The sequence below is a fragment of the Microtus oregoni genome, unplaced genomic scaffold (assembly GCF_018167655.1).
Source record: "Microtus oregoni isolate MIOR12 unplaced genomic scaffold, Mior012 000009F_ref0000495, whole genome shotgun sequence".
Lineage (NCBI taxonomy): Eukaryota > Metazoa > Chordata > Mammalia > Rodentia > Cricetidae > Microtus > Microtus oregoni.
The window spans coordinates 16,603,414-16,626,157 of NW_024543068.1; the positions used below are offsets into that span (position 1 = coordinate 16,603,414).

The 22,744-nt window shown below is 43.9% G+C and overlaps 1 protein-coding gene across 1 annotated transcript in view; it reads right to left on the reverse strand.

Moving 5' to 3' along the window:
• The window catches only part of Susd6 (sushi domain containing 6), a 98,236-nt gene extending 81,437 nt beyond the window's left edge, over nt 1–16,799 (reverse strand). The window contains exon 1 of the mRNA XM_041658123.1: nt 16,525–16,799. The gene's annotated coding sequence lies outside the window, so the exon portion shown is untranslated. The remainder of the gene's footprint in view (nt 1–16,524) is intronic.
• Nucleotides 16,800–22,744: the final 5,945 nt, after the last annotated feature.

A 22,744-nucleotide genomic window follows, 5' to 3' on the forward strand; every position in this document is an offset into this window, starting at 1 on the left:
CGGTGATCGTCAGCGTGGTCAGCAGCAAGAAAGGACTGTTCCATAGTGAATAGACTAGAATGTTCTGGACCTAAAAATTCAGAAGCTTGAACCACAGTCTGCCATGTACCAAAACAAGATAGATGTGGAAAGGGGAAAAGGGAAACAAGTTCCACCCTTTAGTAACTCAGGATGTGGCCCATCTCTGACACAGAAAGTGGGGGGAAGATGTGGTCCAAAACTGGCCTCAGCCCCACCAAACTAGAGCCTTATTAACCCTGGGGGGCAGACCAGTGTGCTCCACCATGCCACTGTCCACAGTCCTGGCAGGACAAGCAGGGACACCTCCAAGACCTCCAGTATGCTACAATCTTATGCTAATAGAACAGGTACTTCCAGACCTGTTCGACATAGGCATCAGTGCTATTTCTGCTGTAACCCAACATTCGGCTTTAAGAAAGACCTCTTAATCATGAAAGCAGGTGTGGTGGTTTTAGAGCAAGAATCTATCTAAAAAGAAAAGAAGAAGGGAAAGAAATAGGGAAGCAGAGAGGATGTGAAGGAGGGAGGCAAAGTCACTTAATCACCCTGTGCTTTACCTTCAGTAACTTTAAAACATAATTCCCACCTCACTTCAAATCATAGTCATGAAAATAAGAGCTGACCCCAACGTTAGCTGAATACTTCCCATGTGCCAGGCACTTCAGTTCTTACTTCATATAATCCTCAAAACCCACAGCAATTATTAACCCCCATTTTCAGTTGAAGAAGCTGAGACTCAGCAAAAAGATTTATTCACAGTCATGTACTCAGATAAAAAAAAAATAGTATGAAAGCAAGGGTCATCTGTTTTATTATTTCTTCCTCAAACTGCTATTTGAAGGACTGTGCCTTCTGTTTTAAATATGTCCATTTGATTTTCATATGAATTGTATTAAATACAGTTTTAATAAGTTATTCAGGTTAAACATACCACTACTATAAAAACCAAGTAATACAGAAAAGTAGTTTAAGAAGTTATAGTTTAGTCAAACTCTGTGAGTTTGAGAGCAGCCTCATTGCCATGGCAAGTTCTAGGACGTCCGGAGTTACTCACAGGGAGACCTACCTCCAAAAAAGAAAGAAAAGAAAAAGAGAAAATGAAGGAAGATGAAGTTATGACCTAAATTCCCTCCCTAAGTAATCATTAATATGTTAATAAGCTACCTTCCTAGAGATGGTGTGACCATCAGTTTCATTTTACAAACTACGAAACTGAAAGATCAGTAGGGCACAGTGATAAACGCCTATAATCTCAGCATTAAGAAGGCTAAGGCAGGAAGATTGTCAAGAGTTTGAGACTAGCCTGGACTACATAGTGAGACCTCATCTAAAACAAATTTTAAAGACTGAAGGTTAAAGTTCAGTTTGCTCAAGGTCATACAACTGGGAAGAAGAGCGGAGACTGAACAAGGTTACTCTAAGCCCACTACCTTCTCTGCTGCCTCCTACTAAGTACTCCCTTTTGAAAACAACTGTCATTTACAAAGGACACAGGAACAGGGAAACTGCACTAGGCCCATAGCCAATTTTACGCCTCCACTTTCCCAAGTAAATGAAAAAGCAGGCAGGCTGCCCAAGTACATCTCTGGTATAAGAATGTTGGCACTCCTTCATATTATTTCTATTCTAGGCAGCCACAGCTATAATGTCCTTGCAGCTCACAATCTCATCTCCAACCTCTGCAAACAACACAAGGACAATGGTTTGGAGTCAGAGACCATCCTCTTGGCAATATCAAAAGGAAGAAAGTGTCTTCAGAAGCCCTCGTAAGCCTAGAAACACCACCAGCCTAAGAGTCCATCAGAAGACTACAAAGGGAGTGTTAGAACCAAGATTCCAACAATACCTATTTGGGGTGAGCTTGTGGAGCCTCTCAAAATCCCCAGGGCACAGTGTTTGGAACCTAATGAACTCAGAATTTTTGCTTTGTTTTACTTCTATCTGACCCTCAACCACATAGATTGTGAGATAGTATTTCTATCCCTGGGGACTTTCCTCTTTTGTATTATATGGGAACATTCTTCCTTAGGATATTAAGGCAGCCTTTCCAGATTATAAACATTCACATTTTTCAGATTTATTTTTATCATTTTTCATGCATGTGTCTGAACATGTCTGAGTGCCAGTGCCTGCACAGGCCATTGGCACTGGACCCCCATACAGCTGGAGTTACAGGCCATTGTGAGTATTCCAGCATGGATGCTGGGTCCTCTTCAAGAGCAGTACTGGCTCTTCACTACTGTGCCATCTCCCCAAGTCCCACATTTGAATTTTTACCCCATCAATACACAAAAACAGTATACTGGCTTTGGGACTCCTGTGCTGAGCTAAGGGAGCAGAAAACGAGCTACCGCCACAACATACTCAGCAAGTCAGTTTTATGGGTCTGAAATCCCTGGAAGTTTCCATTTCCCAGCATGAGCTACAATGTTGGATCTAAGGCTGAGTCAGCATCTCAATTATATAAGCATAGTAGTAGCTCCTTCAGGGGAGGGAAGATGGAGATGGTCAGTGGTTATGTGCACTTGCTGCTCTTACAGAGGACCTGGGTTCCATTCCCAGGAACCACACGGCAGCTCACAACCATTTGTAATGTCCTCCAGTTCTAGGGGACCTGTTGTCCTCTTCAGGACTCTGAGGACCCAAAGCACACAAGTGATGCATATACACACATACAGGCAAAACACTCACATGCGTTAAAAGAAGTATTTTTTTTTTTTAAATCCCAACTCACTGTCAAAGGTTTTGCTTTTCCCATTTGTATAACAGGACTAAAATTCAAGAACAGTTGTCCCTTGGCACAAGGTTTACTGGTTCAAAACCCCTGTGGATACCAAAATCTGATACAAGTACCTTATTTAAAAATAGCATAGCAGTTGCTTACAAATATCCTCCCATATACATTAAATCCTCTCTAGATTACTTGTAAGACCTATGCTGTATAAATAATTGTCATGCTATATGGTTTAGAGAATAACAAGAAAAAAAAGTCTACATGTTGCCCAATACAGACACATTTTTCTCCCCCAAACTGTCAATGTAAGGTTAGCTGAATCCACAGATGAAGAACTCCCAAAGTTGTGTAGGGAGTTCTATATGTTTTATATGAAATGCCTTGTGTAAGAATAGCTTAAAATGCAGAAAATTTTTGCATTTTGGCTGCTATTAATACAGACGTCTAGCCCATAGAGTAAACAGAGAAAATTTAAAACACACTTAAAGGGTTTTAAATTTGTAAGAAAAGACTAACTAAAACAATGGAGAACGACTCAGATAAAGTATCAAGTGTTAAACCGCGCTGCAAAGAATATGAGAGAGGGCACTCAATAAATTCTTGTACAATTAACACATGAGTTTAGATGTGTTACTTGAAAATTCTTTACTTTAGCACTACCATATCCACACCTTCCCTATTAAAGGTGTCACCAATGGCTCTGACATCTGTTCATGTTACCACTCTCTACCTATATTCCTAAAAGTAAGGATGTACTTTTGGTGAAGCATACACAGAACAAATGACAAGCACCAACAAAATTATTTATTTCTAAAGAAAAAAGAACCAAATCATCCTGTCCTATTTCCTTATCTATAACTGAATTTACACTCAGTGCTAAATATATTTATTTCTCTAAGTTGCAAAACAAATGTGTAAATTGGTTTTAGGGCATGACTGATACCTACCAAGGTTTTGTTTTGTTTTGTTACAAAAGCAAACAGGACTATAGAAACAAACCCTGCACTTTCAAATTAGCAGACACATCTTTTTTGCTTTCAGTCCTAACACTTAAAGAATCCTGAAGTGTTTTTTAAAAAAAATTTGATTATTTTTATGTGTATAGGTGTTTTGCTTGTATGTATGTCTGTGTGCCATGTATGTGCCTGATGCCGACAGGTCAGAAGAGGGTTTTATCTTTTTGTTGTTGTTGTTGTTTTTGAGACATTGCTTCACAGTAGCTATGGAGTCAGTCCTGGAACTCGCTTGCTCTGTAGACCAAGCTGGCCTCAAGCTCACAGAAATCCACCTGCCTCTGCCTCCTAAGTGTTGGGATTAAAGATATGTGCCACCACCACTCAGCCAGAACCCTGTGAGTCACCATGCAAGTGTTGGGAATTTATAACCCAGGTTCTCTAAAGCAGCCAGTACTCTTAACTGATAAGCCATCTCTCCAGACCCTTATCTTATAGTGATACCCTGTTCCCGAAATCAAATAAATTAAGTAAAATATAAAGACTTGGGGGGGGGATTAAAGAGGGGAAAAAAGTACCTATGGAATACAGACCACTATCCTATCTATTCCCTTCTCCCACATTCTTACTGTTTTTTTTTTTTCAATAGAAAATAAGGGGCAGTACAAGGCTTGGGATGTAGCTGCATTGGTAGAGGACACGCATAGCATGCACAAAGGCCTGGGTTCAATTCCCAGTACCACATAAACCAAGCATGAAAGTACCTACTTATAACCCCTAGCACTTGGAAGGCAGAGACAAGAAGTTCAAGAGTTCAAGGCCAGGGACTGGAGAGATTACTCAATGGTTAAGAGCATAGACTTCACTTCCAAGGGACCCAGGTTTGATTCCCAGCAGTCATAACAGTCTGAAAACCCCAGTACCAAGGGATCCTGGCCTCCTCAGGCAACAGGCACACACATGGTACACAATTCTTATTTTTTTTTTTTTTTGAAATGGAGTTTTACCATATGGCTGCTGACCTGAAACTTGAGACACCCCCCCTCCCCCGCCACAGTCTGAGTAGACTGAGTTATAGATATGGTGGGCCATGTCGTGATAGAATTATTAATTTGGTAAGATCTTTTCCTAACATTATTTAACTGTGGCTTTATAAACAGTTAAATTACATAGGTTTCCAATAGTTCTAAATATCTGTATATTTTTATCTGTGTGGTCAGTCATTTCTTCTTGGAGGTCAGACAGTTCAGGCTACTATTTGACCCCAAACACACACATACACAACACACACATAAAGACACAGACTCCAGAGTTCCAAAACACCCTCAGATTAAAATCTGATTAAGTAAAGCTAAGCAGCAAAAAAGCCTTACACCAACTAGATCAAGTTCCTAGATCTAGCAAGTAGTTCACTGCTAGTGAGATTAAGGAACTCCTCAAAGATTCTTCCCCAGGCCCATCCTCCCTTCCAGGGTCACTGAAAGCCCAATAAACAGAAAACACTAACAAAACCAGAACAGTAAGGCTACGGTATACAACAGAGTTCTCCAAGTTAACTCCTGGGTATTTTCTAGACTGGTAACTCCATGCAGGCAAGTACTGTGACTATTTTACTCTCTTTTAGAACTATATATATGGGCTGGGCATGGTGGTATGCACGTCTTTAATCTGGGGGCAGAGGCAGAAGGATCTCTATGAGTTTGAGACCAGCCTGATCTACATAGCAAACCGCAGGACTGTTTAGAGTGACCCTGTCTCAAAAAACAAAATGTGCAAAAAAAATAAAAAATAAAAAAAATGTGCATATGGCACCTAGCCGATATGAATGCTGAATAAATAAATTTGCTTCCTTTTGGTTTTTGCAGCAACTACCTACCTGCCTCTCACCAGTCCAAAACCCAAACTGGTTATCTGCTCATAAATTATTATAACTTGAGAATACACATAAACAGGAGAAAAAAAAGTGGCCCAATCAACTCTTAAGAAACCCAGTGTCTGTTTTCTTGCTACCCTGTTATGCAACAAGTAAAATCCCCATAGGATTAAACAAGGAAGAAGATGGCCTGCCTAGAGCAGAGCTTCTACCTGCAGGTGGATGAGAAATAATCAAAGACTAATAATAGCGGTGTGCACAGTCAGCATACCTAATTCACTAATGGTCTAGAAATGCTCTAAGAACACCAACCAAAACAAAACAATAGCAGCAAATATAAAACTCTGTTCACTAGCTTTCGGGAATGGGATAAAGAGAATATATGAACTGTTTCTTTCCTAGTTGACTAGAGACATACTGTTACAGACATGTGTTCACAGTGTCTTTTAAGTAGGTGGCTGATTCCACACATAATAAACGCCAGGAAGTCAAACCCACAGCTATGAAGGGGTTCTGTCGCTAATGGAAGGAAGAAAACAGAGTGGGGAGGGAGAAAGGTAATAAGTAAGGAGGTGGGGTGTAGGATTCTTCCAGGTGACTGCTGTCTTCCAACCTCAAGCAATCCTACCATGTCTAGGATGCTAACAGCACCTGTCACTGTCTCACCTGGAAGACTTAAGGAGAACAAAACCAACAGAGGACACAACCCACTGGCCTGAGGTAGAGTACCATTTCTGAATCACAAAAAAAGCACAACACAGAGGAGAAAAAAATATTAGTTAAGAAGCCTAGCTATCATGCAACTGTATCCATATTAAGAAAGCATTCCCTTGGGCTGGAAAGATGGCTCAGCAGTTAAGAACATGTACTGCCTCCGGAGCACCAGAGATTGATTCCCAGCAACCACGTTGGGTGATTCACAACCACTTGTATCCCAGGGCCAGAGAATCCAACATCCCTTCCTGGTTTCTGAGTACACACACTCAAGTATACCTATACAAACTATCACTATCTCTCTCTCTCTCTCTCTCTCTCTCTCTCTCTCCTCTCTCAAAAGTAAAAATGGTTCTTTTTTTTTAAAGTACACCTTCAAACATCATAAAGACACAGTGCTGCTCACTAGTAGACTCAAAACTAGCCCTCAGAGACTAGGGTAGCTCAGACGATAGAATGTTTGCCAGCATTCTTGAAGCCCTGGATTTTATCCCTAGTACTAAATAAATCAGGATAGAAGCCTAGATTCCATCACTCGAGCTGCACAGGCAAGAGGATCACAGTTCAAGGTCATCTTCAGCTACTTGCCAGTTCCAGACCAGACTTGGTGACTTATCCTGTCTCAAAAAACAACACACCATACAAGAACATGAGTTTATTCAGAACAAAACAAAACAATATGAATCACAAACTTGGCTGGGGACCCAATACACTTTCTAAAGATAGGCCCAGAGAACAAGAAGAAACAATATGACAAAGGTGATCATACTGAGGTAGGAGCCTGGCTTCGTTCTCCACTGATCCTTTCAAAGTAAGCACTGAGCCTCCATTTCTCCGTTTTCTTCTAAGAAGGAAAGAGGATCTTAGACTTCAAAGTCCACTTCTCCCAATTTTAACGAGCCTACAGTTTCTCCTCATATACTTGGTTTGTTGCACAAGAACCTAATAGAACCCAGAAACCTACCTATAGTCAAAAATTTTATGACAGTATGGTGTCACACACCTTTAATCCTAGCATTGTGAAGGCAGAGACAGGTGGATCTCTGTGAACTGGAGGCCAGTTCGACTCACATAGTGAGTTCCAGATAGTTAGGGCTAAATAGAACTTTTCTCAAGAAATAAAAATAAGTAAATAAAATTAAACATAATTTGACTCCTCACTGGGTCTCTTGAAACTCTAAGACTTGGGAATAGAATTTGTATTAATAGCAGGGACTACGCCAAATCCCAACATTTTAGACAATGAACTCTGCCAGTTAAGTTATATATTCATGAATATTTATATACACACACCTGAAGAACTTTCCAGAAGAATTAATCTTTGGCTTGGTTCCAGATATGAGAAGGCTAACTAAAGTTCCCCATTTTTGTCTGTCTTGGAGAGCCTATGCCCTGCCCTATGCTTCTCTAGAAAGAAACTGTCTTGACACTCTGATAAAGAACAACTAGGTGAAACTGCGTAAGTTTCAAGGGCTTTTAGTTATGATCTAGAGGCCAGAAAAGCAAAACCTGCTGCTGATTATGAGGGCTAGTTCCAATTAGGACAAGGGCAAAAGGAGACAAGCCTTTTTCCCAGTAAAATGGCTGGCTTGATGTAAATGCTCAGCGCTAGCTCCCACGGGGGAAATGACACTCTCAGCAGCACCATCTGCTCTTTCTGGTGTCTAGCCTGATCTTTTTTTTAAACTCAGCTGTGGCCAAAGTCCACCTGTATGAGGGCTGTGAAAGCTGCTCTAAAGAGCGCTGTTTCTCAGATCTACATATGCACTGCACCTAGATCTTCCCTGTCTCACTGGTTGACTCCCCAGAAGATATATGGAACCCCAGCACAAGTTTTACCAAAAAAGGAAAAACTTCTGAGAATTACAGATCACATTTAATAATGAAAGCACTATGGCTTACTGGATAAAGGTCTCTCTGAAATGGCACTTTAGAACTGAGGCTTCGTACTGAAAATATTCTATTTTTTTTTTAAAAAAATGAAGCAGTATATGCTCACTAAATTTAGATACTACTCTGTCAACTCTCATCATTAGGTTCTGTACCATAGGGCAATCTCAACAGAACAAGACGAAGAGATTTTGTTCTAACATTGTTTTTCCTCAAACTGCACCATCAAGTAGGTTAACCTAAAACCAGATATATGGATGCAGCTTTAAAATATAGCCCCAAGATATAAAAACACATGTCTACATAAAAATCTATATAAGGATATTCTTAGCTGTCTGTGGTGGCACATGCCTGTAATTCCAGCACTTGGGAGGCTGAAGCAGAAAGATCTCAAATTCAAAGGCAGTTTAGAATGGATGACTACATTATTGATATATACACAGACAACAGACGGCAACATTATTCAAAAACAAAAGTGGAAAAAATGCAAATATCCATCAGCTGATACAAAAGTAAGGTGTGGTATATCTTCTCTACAAAGAAATATTACCTGGCAATAAACTGGGACTGAACTGCAGATAAATGCTACACCACCAATAAACCTTAAGAATAGTGAGTGGGAGCCGGGCGGTGGTGGCGCACGCCTTTAATCCCAGAACTTGGGAGGCAGAGGCAGGTGGATCTCTGTGAGTTCGAGACCAGCCTGGTCTACAAGAGCTAGTTCCAGGACAGGCTCCAAAACCACAGAGAAACCCTGTCTCGAAAAACCAAAAAAAAAAAAAAAAAAAAAAAAAGAATAGTGAGTGGGGCTGCAGAAATGGCTCAGCAGTTAAGAACACCTCTGCTCTTCCAGAAGACTCAGGTTCAATTCCCAGTACCCACATAGTGGCCCACAACTGTCTGTAACTCCAGTCCCAGGAGATCTAACACCATCTTCTGGCATCCAAGGGTATTGCATGAACATGGTATAAAGGCAAAATATATGCATTTTTAAAAAAGTAACTGGAATGGAAGAAATCAGTTGCTAAAGACTACATATCAAAATTACAATAATATGAAATGTCCAAGTAGGTGAACATACATAGAAAGTAGACCAGTGGTGCTGGGCGGTGGTGGCGCACGTCTTTAATCCTAGCACTCAGGAGGCAGAGGCAGGCAGATCTCTGTGAATCTGACCACAGCCTGCTCTACAAGAGCTAGTTCCAGGACAGGCTCCAAAGCTACAGAGAAACCCTGTCTCGAAAAACAGAAAACAAAAACAAAAACAAAAATAAAAAGAAAGAAAGAAAGAAAAGAAAAAAGAAAAAGAAAGTAAACTACTGGAAACCTTTGCAGAAAGATAACTGGTAAAGGATTTCACTTAGAGTTAATGAGAATAGTCCAAAATTAGATTGGTGTCATCTTATACAACTCTGAAAATATACTAAAAACAGTTGTGTTTTTATATGCAAATGTCTATGAACTGATGCATAAAGAAGTGGTATAGACTGGGTGGTGGTGGTACACACCTTTAACCCCAGCAGTCAGGAAAAAGAGGCAGGTAGACCTCTATGAATTCGAGGCCAGCTTGGCCTACATACTGATTTCCAGGACAGCCAGAGCTACATACTGAGACCTTTTCTCAAAAAACAACAACAAAAAAAATCTTAGCTGGGCAGTGGTGGCTCACACCTTTAATCCCAGCACTCAGGAGGCAAAGGTAGGTGAATCTCTGAGTTCAAGGCCAGCCTGGTCTAAAAAGTGAGTTCCAGGATAGCCAGAGCTGTTGCACAGAGAAATCCTTTCTCAAAAAACTCAAAATAAATAAATTAATTAAATAATCTTAAAAAGCTGTACATCTATACAAAGATATATTACTCAGTAATAAACAGAATAACACACTATAACACAAACCTCAAAAATATGTTATGTGAAGGAAGCCACACGTTAAATGGGTGAATTTTTATGATATATAAGTCATTAGCCAATAAAGTCAATTCTTTAAAAAGGCACATGAGCCAGGGGGTGGTGGAGCACACCTCTAATGCCAGCACTCAGGAGTCAGAGGCAGGTGGATCTGTAAATTCAAGGCCAGTCTGTTCTACAAAGTAAGTTCCAGGATAGCCAGGGCTGTTAAATGCAGAGAAACCCTGTCTCGACAAACAAAAAACAAAAAAGGCACATGACAAATAATATGCTAAATGCCAAAAAATCTCCTTTAGCAAACTTAGAAACTAAACATACATATATATGTATATATACATACATACATACATACATATATACATATATATAAAACCACAAAGCCATTTGAACTATTAAGGGTGAGTCAAAGAAAAGTGGTTATAGAATAACACTGAGAAAAACACAATTCAAACCTGGATGTTTAGGGATATTACCACAAGAGATGTTAGAAAAAGAATACACAGAAATGACGCATTAGGTTGCACAATAATGACCTTTTTTTTTTTGCCCTGTATATTTCAACCTTTCTGAAATCTCTTCCCATTTTAATGGAAATTAAAGGAAAAATTTCCCGTCAACCTCCCCTCAAACAGTGTGGAAAGAAAATTATAATTTAAGATGCAAAATAGTCAACCCAGCTTCTCGGTTCCCCTTTTCAGACTTCCACCTACTTCATTTACAGAGATCTACTGAGAGCGGCCCAAAGGGGGAAGAACTGGACTAACATGCATGCATTCACAGCCTAGTCAAAGACCAAAGTCTAGTCCAGCCAAAGAGAACTTCAGCAAGGACAGTCTACATAAAGTCAACTCCACTCTGACCCTAAACTCCTGTGGGAGCAGAGGAGTCACTGCTGGTGGTAAACTGGGTCTGGACAGATTAGATACATGTCCTCCTTGTGAAAGGTTAGTAAGAAAGGGGAGTCTGGAAGAGTCCTTATTCAAATCTCTTCTCTTGAGGTTCTGCTCCTTCCTAATCTCAAACTACAGGAGAAAAGAATCCCGAGCCATTTAACTTTTCAACATAAAAGATCCTGCTCTGGGTAATAAAGAACTGCTAGTCACCGCCTCTGCAGTCTGAAAAGGCACCAAGTCTGCTGCTGTCATGAGGAATCCCAGGCTAGCTTCATAAGCCAAGTAATGGAGCACTGTAGAAAAACAAAACCAGAACACTTAAACTGGTACTCTTGAGGGGGTGTATCAGGGCACACAGCTACCAGGTAATTTTAGAGCTCTCTCAGCACTGACCACAGTAACAGGCAACTACATCTGTTTCTGCTTGAGAGAATGCTTAGTTAATATCCTGTTTCGGGAGTTCTGCATGAATGCTTGGCATGCAGCCTTCAGATGTCTCCAGGAGGGAGACACATCACAGACAGCCCCAGAGCCTGAAGCCCTGCTCAGTTCTCACTACAGCTGCTGTACGAAACCTTGTACTCTTATACCTAGTACCTTCAGAGACTCAACTGTCCCTCTGCCTCAGGATCGAAGCAGCAGTGACCCAGCTCGTAACCACTTCAAGATCTACTAGGTACATGGTTATCTCTACATACAACCGAGAACCAGAATATAAAAGAGCAAATGAAGAAACTTTGCTGGTTTCCAGCCCAAAAAAAGATGGGGGGGGGGTGCACAACAGACAGGCACAGATATGAGGATAAAGACAGAAAACAGTAGGTGCCTATAAACAACAGGTGCCTGACGAACTCACCTAAAAGATTTTTACTCATGATCAGACATCAACCAAAGGAAAACATCTACTTACTTGAATCTCAGTCATGATATATATAGTAAATAGATCTTCATGCCCAAAGCCAGTCACCCCAAGGTTTGCCTGACTGCTTCCTGGGTCTCAAGATCAACGACTTCAATACACATTACAAAGCTTGCAGCCCTAACTCTCAGGTGCATTCCTCCTCCCAGCGAGCCAACAGTCCTCCCACATCAGTCCTTTTCACTGTTTAAGTGTCCTACAGTGTGGCCATATACTTTATGAACATGAATTTTCTAAAAACCATCTGACTAGGTGAAGGCTCATTATTATATATGTGGGTGTTGTGTTTTGGTTTGTTTGTTTGGAAACAGGGTTTCACTAAACAACTCAAGCTAACCTTGAATTCAAGATCCTCCCTCCTCTTCATCTCTAAAAGTTTAGGTACTAGAAACTCTCAAAGTTATATATTAATTCTGTTTGGGACGAAAAGGGGAATGGATATATTAGCATATAACTAGGATTAGTGAGGTCTGGAGTGTGGCACACCCATGCTGACTTTACAAGAGGAAGAGACTCAAGTTACCAAGTTTGCTTATTTTGCCATGTGATTCCCTGTGGTGTGTTATGATGCAGGACGCTGGTGCCAAGCTCTCCAACTTCCTGGTTTCCAGAACTGTGAGTCAAATAAGCTTCTCTTCTTTACAAATTACCACATGTCAGGTACTTTGTTACAATAACAGGAAATGAATTGAGATAGAGAGTGATACGATCCCTGCATAGAAACAATTTTCAGAGAAACCAAAGATTCTCTTGTTACATATTGTTTCAATGTTTGCCCTTAACCCAAATGTCATAATCTTCACTTTCAAGCCTGCAACACAGCAATTCTTTTTTGTTGTTGTTGTTGTGGTTTGTTGTTGTTTTGTTTGTTTGTTTGTTTTGAGACAGGGCTTCTCTGTGTAGCTCTGACTGTCCTAGAACTCACTCTGTAGACCAGGCTGGCCTCGAACTGACAAAGATCTATTTGCCTCTGCCTCCCAAGTGCTGGGATTAAAGTCATTTCCACTGGTGCCCAGCAAGAAATAATTTTTTTTTTTTTTTTGGCAGGGGAGATTTCGAGACAGGGTTTCTTTATGTAACAGATCGGTAAAATCTTTAATGAATGGAAGATGGGTGACCAAACAAAGAGGGCTATAAGGACCTGTCACTACCTCTCATGAATTGTCACTTGGTAAACAGGGAAACAAAGGGAAAACACAAGCACCATTTGTCCTCTGGCTTTCCTTCAAATGCCCAGCAAATGGTTCTGCTTTATTCTCCCAGATCACCTGTTTGGTACTGGAATGAGGAAAATCATACTCCTCACTGGATTTTTAACTTTCTTCTTCTTCTTTTTTTTTTTTTTTTAAGACAAGGTCTCACATTGTAACATTGGCTGTCCTAGAACTCACTATATAGATCAGACTGGCCTCCAACTCTGCCTTTGCCTCCCCAGTGTTGGATTAAAGGCATTCACCACCATGACTAGTTTTAACAAAAGTTTTAAGATTTTATTGTTTATGTGTAGATGTCTGTGTGCTTTCAGGGGCCAGAAAAGGGCACCAACCCCCCTATGCTGGAGTTATGAATGACTGTGAGCTGGTTGGGTGCTAGAAATTAAACTCCAGCCCTCTGCAAGACCAGCATGCACTCTTAATCACTAAGCACTCTCTACAGCCCCATAATTGAATCTTTAAGACACTATTATTTCTCTAAGCCTACAGAGGATATGAGCAGTGAAGAATATCAAAAGAGCTAAAGATACAGAAAAAGCACAAGAAGAACGAAATGAGAGCAAGGATATTGGTTTGGGGGGGAGGGGGCTTTTGTCTTTTTCTGTCATCTGATTTTGATACAAGATATCACTATGTGTGTATCCAGGCTAGCTGGAACTCATGACCCTACTACCTCAGGCCATCCCAGTGCTGAGATTACAGATAAGCACAACCAAAGGCAAGTTTTTTTTTTTTTTTGGTTTTTCGAGACAGGGTTTCTCTGTGGTTTTGGAGCCTGTCCTGGAACTAGCTCTTGTAGACCAGGCTGGTCTCGAACTCACAGAGATCCGCCTGCCTCTGCCTCCCAAGTGCTGGGATTAAAGGCGTGCGCCACCACCGCCCGGCCCCAAAGGCAAGTTTTAAACAGAGAAATGGACAAGCATAATGTGAGCAAAATAATAATAAACTTATTAAAAAGTCTTACTTTTAGAAGCCAAGTGAATTACTACATTACATGTATGTATGTGTGTGGAGGAAGTAGAAGAGCAGAAACTGCTGCCCCAGCAACAGCAGAGGAGGAAATCCCCTGTCAGAAAGATGCATCATTACATAAGAGCTCCAGATCAATCACCGCACCATGGAGACAAGCCAGGAAACCACAGTGCTGAGGTCTTGCCACCTGCCAGGCTGCAGCACCTCTTTTTACCTGTCTTCCTTTTCTCCCCATGAGCCTGAGTGCTACATTTGGGGAAGCTGGGCACGGCAAGTCAAACTGCCATCTGGTGGGTTTGCTCTCAGGACTGCACACCCTGAGACTTCTCTACAGCAATAGGTGAGGATTTGACTCATATATCATTCCTACCACAATATCCAAAGTCCCTCTGTAGACAGGAATCCCACCTACAGGTTTCAAACTAATAACTGTACTCTCTTTAACTTAATGGGTACAAGTTTCTAAAAAGCAGCAAACAGTAATGAAAATTACCACAATAAACCAAAATAAACTGAATTTAAAAAACTGACAACCAACCAAGGCATGGCGGTGCACATCTTTAATCCCAGCGCTTGGGAGGCAGAGGCCTACGGATCTCTGAGTTCAGGACCAGCCTTGTCTACAGAGTGAATGCCAGGACTGTTACACAAAGAAAACTTGTCTCAAAGAAACAAAACAAAAGGCAGGGCCTAAGGAGGACAAAAATCAGAGCTCCATGAAGACCTGTCTGGTTTCGGTTTTACTCATCACGGTATCTCTAATATCAGGCAACTGGCATATGCTGTGTATCACACAAAATAGAATGAAAACATTTTTAAAAGGTGAACAAGCAGCATTGTGCAAACTGACCATAAATGTGCATCCAGGAGAGTTAGAGGCACTTATAATTAGAGGAACAGCCTCAACTAATGGTGCTTTGAGAAATATCTAGAGACTCCAGAACTTACATTTGTGGCTTTATTTAACTTGTGTGGCTTTTATCTCAATTGGAAAAACAAGAATAATATCCACCCTGCCTCAAATGTTATTAAGTGAGATCAAAAGTGAAACTTGGGCCAGAGATAGCTCAGTGGTTAAAAGCACTTGCCACCAGACCTGATCACCTAAGTTCAATCTCCAGGAGGCAGAAAACTGGCTCATGCCAAGCTGTTCTTTGACCTCCACACCAGCACCATGGTGTGTTTGTACACAAGCTCCCACATTCAAACTCAAGCACACTAAATAAATGTAATTTTTTAAGAGAAACTTTTAACTCAAGCCTGGTACACAGTAAACCCTTAAGAAGCTTTGCACATCATCCCCGCCTTATGAAACTGTTCCTTTACTGAAGTATAAGAACACCCTCCAGTTCAGACAATGCTCGTTTCTATTTGAATAGGCACCTAAAGAAAAAAGTACAAAGCTCAAAACTAAGAAGTCAATGCCAAGGGCATGTCTCTACTAGTCTCCGCTAGATGGTGACAATCTGGGTGTATAATTCCCAGAGCGAGAGCAAGAGCGAGAGCAAGAGCGAGAGAGCGAGAGAGCGAGAGAGAGAGAGAGAGAGAGAGAAAATATCATTTTTTTTTAACTCAAGGGATTCTAACAGCAAAACACGAATTGATCACTGTGAAGAGCAGTACTGCAGGTCTAGAGAGGAGTCAACAACCGTGGCTTCACCGAACTGGAGAATGTCCCCGCACCTCTCTCTGTACAGAGCACTTCAACCCCCAGTCAGCAAAAGCAACAAAGGGCAGCATACTGCCTTGTCACCATAGAAGTGTGTGGCGACAACATTAGGCCTCCGCCGAGCCGTGAAGTTCCCAATGAACTTGACGCCTCTTTGCCCGGGCCTCGCTGATCTCCCAGTTCCGTTACAGGTTAAGTTTTTCCACCGCGGTGGCTGCACGACCACAACCGAGGGGGAGCGTCGGACTCACAAATATTTGTTATTTTACTAAGGATTCAAAAAGAAAGTCTAGATGCAGTCGCATTAGAAACAACAACAAAACAGGAAGTGGCTTGGGCGAGTTTCAGTGCACATAATAAGAAAGTTTCAGCGACTAAAGAGGCGACCAGGCGCTGCGGCTCCGGAGAGCTCACGCGCGCACACGCGAGCGGCTGCACCATTTCCTCAGGAAACCCGGCCTCGGCCAAGCCTGTCCCGTCGCCCCGGGCCGCGGCTTCGCTGGGCGGGAAGGGCCAGCGCGGCCACACCGAGGGCCTCCGCCCGCGCGGATCCCCGGGTCCCCCGGCACCGCACGACCACGCCGCCGCCCTCAGAGCGGCCGGGCCCAGCAACCTGAGCGGAGCGGCCAGAGCGGGAGCAGGCGGCCGCGCTGAGGCCCGTGTCCCGGCGGGGGATGCGTGCCCGCCCGTGCCCTGACAACCAGCCCCGCGCGCGCGCCGCTGACACAAAGCCGGCCCTCCGACCCCGCGCGCCAGTGACAACTCACCGGGGAGTCTCGCCGAGACCTCCGGGAAGGGGGCGCTCGCAGCTCCCGCGCCGCCGAACCCGCTCCGCCGCCGCCACTGCCGCCGCGCGCGCACGCCCGCCCGCCTGCTTGCACTCCCTTTCGGGTCCCCGCGACGCCTCGCGTGCCCCGGACTGGCGCTTTGCTGGCGGACGCTACGGGAGGAGCAGGACGCGAGCGGGGGTCGGCTTCGGAGGATGGAACGCGGCGGCCGCGGCGCCAGCGTCACTGACCCAGCTGCACAGCGCGGGCGGGGGAGGCCCCGCGGAGGGGGCGGGGGGAGGGACGGGCCGGGAGCCTGGGCGGGGCCAGGCGCGCACGCAATAAGCGCCGGCGTCGCGTCGCGGCTGCGACCTCCCCCGCGGAGTCGCGCGCACGCGCCCTCGACCTCGTCTGACACGCCCCTAAGGGGTGGGGTGGGGGAGCCCTTAAAGAGACGGTCGCTCTGGCTGCACAGGCTGTAATGACGACTCTGATTTGCCACCTTTTCAGAGCGCTCTCCAGTTCTTTGACTGTATTGTTTGGTTGTTATTTGGATGTTTTAATTACTGTCATTTGCAGAGAAGTATATTACTGTTTAAGAGGCTCGGTTGCACACGTTGCCTGACCTATCTCTGAAGCAGGTCATTATCTCCCTATTAAGCAGTACTCTAGGTTGTGGTGTGTAACTTAACGACCTCAAAAGTGCCCCGAGGGTTTAGGTAGGTATGGAACTGTAGAATCAGCTGGGGTGGACTTCGGGAATCTTTTTAATGGGTGTCCCGAAGTGCTATATCTGCACACTCCAAAGCGCCTGCTGGATCTCAAACTGAGGAAAACTGACAAGAGCTGGGGACCCCAGAGCTGCAGGCATGGCCTCTGGTTTTGCCCTGCTCTGGAACGCATCTCAGCGAGCAACTCTATACTGGCCCTCTACATCCATTTAACAGTGACCTCTCACTGCAGAGGGGTGGCCACACGATAGTGGAAACTGTGGCTCTTAGTACCCGTGTCCTTGTACTTGACCTGTCCCAGAGGTGCTCGGTAATGTTGCGACAGTCCTTCCTGAAAATCCGTGGCTCGTAAATCAGGCAGGCCTTTTAGCTGAGTTGCCCTTTATTTTTCTAGGCAAGTGCCCTACCTAGCTCTACTGGGAGGGAGGTTTTTTTTTTGTTTTTTTTTTTTTTCTTTAGCCAGATGTCCTTTGAACAAAGCTACACCTCAGGGCCTTTTACCTAGAGAGCTTTCAATAAAGGTGCTGTGAATTATCACCACCACAACACAGCTACCCCCTAGAGAGCTCTTCCCATTGGGCCACAGAGAAACCCCTGGTATGTTTCTACCTTTTCCTCCTTTCCTCTCGGAAAAATGGACACCTGGTATCCTACTCTTTCCCACTCGCATGGAGCTGCACTGCCCGGACCATTAAGGGGTTGGAAAACATCAGCCTGGCAGGATCTGAACAGCCTGTAAATCTGGCACTTAGAAAGAGGCTGAGGCTGGAGAATTCCAACAACAAGGCCCACCTCCACTACAAAGCAAGACCCAATCTCTGTGAGTTCGAGACCAGCCTGGTCTACAGAGCTAGTTCCAGGACAGGCTCCAAAGCCACAGAGAAACCCTGTCTCGAAAAACCAAAAAAAAAAAAAACAAAAAAAAAAAAAGAAAAAAAAAGAAAAAAGAAACGCCATAGGACTGGAGCCTGCTTGCTGAAACTTGGGGTCCTAGCAGGAACACCCAAGGGACAAAAAGGGGTGAATCGGGGGACAGAATAAGGGAGAGACTGGAGTAAACAAACGGACGGGGGAGAAACTGGGTATGAAGGCATAGGTCATCTCTCCCGGGAGGGCCAGTGAGTCTCCAGTCATGTGTGGCAGTTTGACCATTAATAAGGGACCTCAGAAAGGACTTGCCACGTCTCACAGAGGGAAACAGTATGGTTACTCACTGCCTACCAGAGTCCACAGACTGAGAACAAAGTCCGCAGCACAGATCGTGCCCAGGGCGCTCAACAGGCTGGCAGAAATCCAGCCACATCACCCCTCTGAAGAACCAACACTCCAGCCTCCCAACATGGCTAAAAGCTCTCTAACAAGCCACCACCTGTCCCACCCGAGTCCTCAGCAACTGCTCCCTTACCTGGAGTGTCCTTTTCCATCGGCCCTTCCTTACTGTGCAGCCCAGCTCCTGTCCCTTGGTGGTGCTTTGGTTTAGCTTTTCACTTTGCTTCTGCCTTGTATTGCCAGGACCAGGACCAGGGTGAATCCCTTTTCCCTCTCGTCAACCCTGGCTCACCAACCTCTCCCCTCCTTCCTACCCCTCATAACTTATGTTCCAGTGCTCCTTATAGATCTAGGTCAAAGATCTTACATCCTGCTTATAATAAACCTCGCTCTACTCTCTTGCAAAATGAGGACAGTACTCCCGGCTTAGGGGAAAGTTTTGGTTGTGGTGTGGTTTGGTTTGTCTGTTTGGTTGGTTTTTTTGTTTGTTTGTTTGTTTGTTTGTTTTGGTTTGTTTGTTTTGCCAATGATGAGATATCCTAAGATGGAGGTTAAGAATGCTTTGTGCCCCAACCCATGTTTCCACAAGTAGGGCACACACACCAAAAAAAAAGTCATCAAAGTAGGAGAGAAGTGACTTGGGGTTTGGTGGCTGGAGACAAGAGGATAATGGGGCTATGGGATATGATCAAAGTATATCATATATGTAATTATGTGAAACTGAAAGAATAACTAAAAATAATTTGAACTTGCGTGATTCTCAAGTGCACAAGAGGAACACTGGTTTAAGGAGAAAGGTTTTTTAAATTATTATTTTTATGGTGCTAGGGAATCAAACCTAGGTCTTCCCTCCTCCCACTCCCCAAGACAGGGTTTCTCTGTGTAGCCCTGGCAGTCCTGCAACTCACTCTGTAGATCAGGCTGGCCTTGAACACACAGACCTGCCTCTGCCCCTCCACCCCTGGAAGCTGGGATTAAAGGGATGCACCATTACCACAGATTCCAAACTCAGGTCCTTGTGCACGCTAGGCAGGCATTTACCACTGAGCCTCCTGCCATTGTTGTTTTGATTTTGGTTTGAAGCAGAGCCTTTGAAGCCCAGGCTAGCCTTGAACTGAAGATCTTCTCAACTACCTCCTAAGAGACAGGAATATGACATCCTATCCTCCAATTTTATTTAAAATTTGTTTTGAAACTTTAGGGCTGGCAAGATAGATCATCCAGGAAAGGCATAAACTTAATGACCTGAGTTTGGTCTTCTAAACACATTTGGAGGAAGGAAGAAACTGACTTCCTCATACTGTCCTCTGACCTTCATGTGTGTGGTGGTAGAGATAAATAAATAAGCAGATACATAGACACATGTTTTAATTTATTTATTTTTTATTTTATGTACATTGGTGTTTTTTACTGCATGTGTGTCTGTGTGAGGGTGTCGTGGCACTCCAGCCCTAAAGTTAGGACAGTCCTGGGCACAGCAGCTAAGGTGGTCAGTGCCTTAGGAAAAAGTCCAGAGGCAAAGTATTCTGTCTTTTCCCAGGAACCCAGCCAGGAGTATGTGGGCCCAGGAACAGAGAAGAGAAACTTATCTCTGTGGGAGATAGGGAGTGGGGGTGTACAGCATCATTGTTGCTGTGGCTATGACATATAACGGCTGTAATGATAACCCCTATGTATAAAGAACCTACTGTGTGCCAGGTACTTACTTGGCAGGATCTTTATCCCTGTAACTTCTAATTCCGGTAACCACCTTCCAAGTCAGGCATCAGCATCATTTTACCGGGGAGGCTCACAGAGAGGTTTCAACCAATCAAAACCCACGCAGCAGGTATGTTGCCAAACCAGAATTTGTTGTTTGTCTGTTCCAAAGGTCATTCTTTTCTAAAAATAATAATAAAAAATAATCATGCAGCTTCTTTTACTCCTGGCAGGGGAGACGGGGGACAGACGCCACACAATGGTCCTTCTGTATGTATCTGTTCCTCTTTCTCAAAGGGTGTCTATAACTACCAACTCACCGCATCCTCACGGCATTCCCACAAAGTGAGCCATGACCAGCCTCTATTTTACCCAAGGCAGCTAAGGTAAGGGGATGTCCCAGGGTTTCTATTGCTGTGAAGAGACACCATGACCACGGCAACTCTACAAAGGAAAAACATTTAATTGAGGTGGTAGCTTACAGTTTCAGAGGTGCAGTCCATTATCATCATGGCATGCAGGCAGACACGGTACTGGCTACATCTTGATAAGAAGGCAACAGGAAGTGGACTGTCTCACTGGGCATGGCTTGAGCATATATGAACCCTCAAAGCCCGCCTCCACAGTGGCATACTTCCTCCAACAAGAATATACCTACAAACATAACCTTCCAACAAAACCACACTTCCCAATAGTGCCACTCCCTTTGGGGGCCATTTTCTTTCAAACCACCACAGGAGATAACTGGCTTATTTCATCTCACACACACAGGCATTAGTTCCAGTTTCATGTTTTAATGCAAGATTCCTTGGGTAAGCCAGGTGGTGGTAGCGCATGCCTTTAATCTCAGCACTCAGGAGACAGGGGCAGGTGGATCTCTGTGTGTCTGGTCTACGAGAGCTAGTTCCAGGACAGGCTCCAAAGCTACAGAGAAACCCTGTCTCGAAAAAAAAAAAAAAACCAAAAAAAAAAAAAAATCCTTGGGTAGCCTTCACAGACCAAGAAGGGAAACCTACTTGTCTCCAAGGGAAATAGAAGTATTCAGTTGCTAAAGAAAGCAGAAGTCTAGTATGAATGGACCACTGGGGCTCCACCAGCCCAAGCTGAGCGGAAGATTCTATCCAAGGAGGAAGCTCTGGGTTTGTCAGCTGATACTGTTGTAAGAATACCCCTTCCCACAGCTTAATGGGAACCTGTGAGAGCCAGACTTCATACCCAGATCTCCAGAGACAACCAGTCAGATAGGGCTTTGCAGAGCTCAGGGTTAGAATCCCAACAGCCAGAGCAATGCTCTGCACACCCCAGCCCTACCCCCAGACTTAGAATCAGCCCTGACTAGGCTTGGTGGCCCACACCTTTAATCCCAGCACCCAGGAAGCAGAGGTAGGTAAATCTTTCTGAGTCTGAGGCCAGCCTGGTCTACAGAGGGAGTTCCAGGACAGACAGGGATAGACAGAAAAACCCTTTCTCAGAGAAGTAAATTTTAAACAAATAAAGAAAGAAAATGTGTCCTGGAGTCTGCCTGGCCAGCCAGTGTGGACTCTGCCCCATTCTCGATTTTCTAAAGCACCAAACTCTAAGCACATTTTTATTCCCAACACAGATCCGGTAGTCTGGGTAAAAGTGTTGGACCCATTTCTCACACCAAAGAGAACCATGATAAAAGCATCCACTCGCCTGGAGGACACAATGAGACCATGTAAGAAAGAAAGGAGAGAGAGAGAGAAAGAGGTGAGGAAGGGAGAGAATAATTCAAAGATGAAAGTCCATCTGCTGTGTCCTCAGGTGGCCCAGGTGGTAACCCAGCGGGAGAAAAATGCCAGATCCTGTCACAGGCACACACCCGAGGCTAGTCAACCAGATCACCTTTGCCCAAGAGCTGGGCAGGGACTCTGGGAGACGGCCAGCCTGAAGGAGGAAGAGACAGGGGACAGCTGATGGCCTTTGTGGCTACAGCCAACCCACAAACCTCACCCACACAGCTCTCAGTCTTATGACACCACTGTCCCTTGGTGACTCTTCCTCCTCCAGGGTTCTTGGTGGTTCATTTCCCAGTGACCTAATGGAGTGAAGGGGGAACTTAATGGAGTGAAGGGTTCAGCAAGTCTCCTTCAGATCGTCAGGGTTGGGAGGCCCTGACAGCTGCGCTACAGAGGGTTTACATGCTCACATGCGCAATGTCCTGGGTCCGATCCCCGGGACCAAATAAACAAATAAGTAAATCAATCAATCAAATGTCCAAGTTTATTGTTAAACAAAATTAAATCACATAGCAATAATTTAATGAAGTGTGATGTTAATATGACACTCAAAATATCACTTCTTAATTACTTCACCACATTCTCCTTTTCTGTCTGCTTTCAAGTCTACCTACATTTGCCCTCTCTGTATGTTGGGAATAGTAGTAATGTCGTTCTATTATGGCGTCTCTTTTCAACTCCATAGGCAACAACAACGGACTGACAGCCTCAAATCAGGTTGGAAGTATTTACACAAGGGAAACTGGAAAATCCTATATCGGC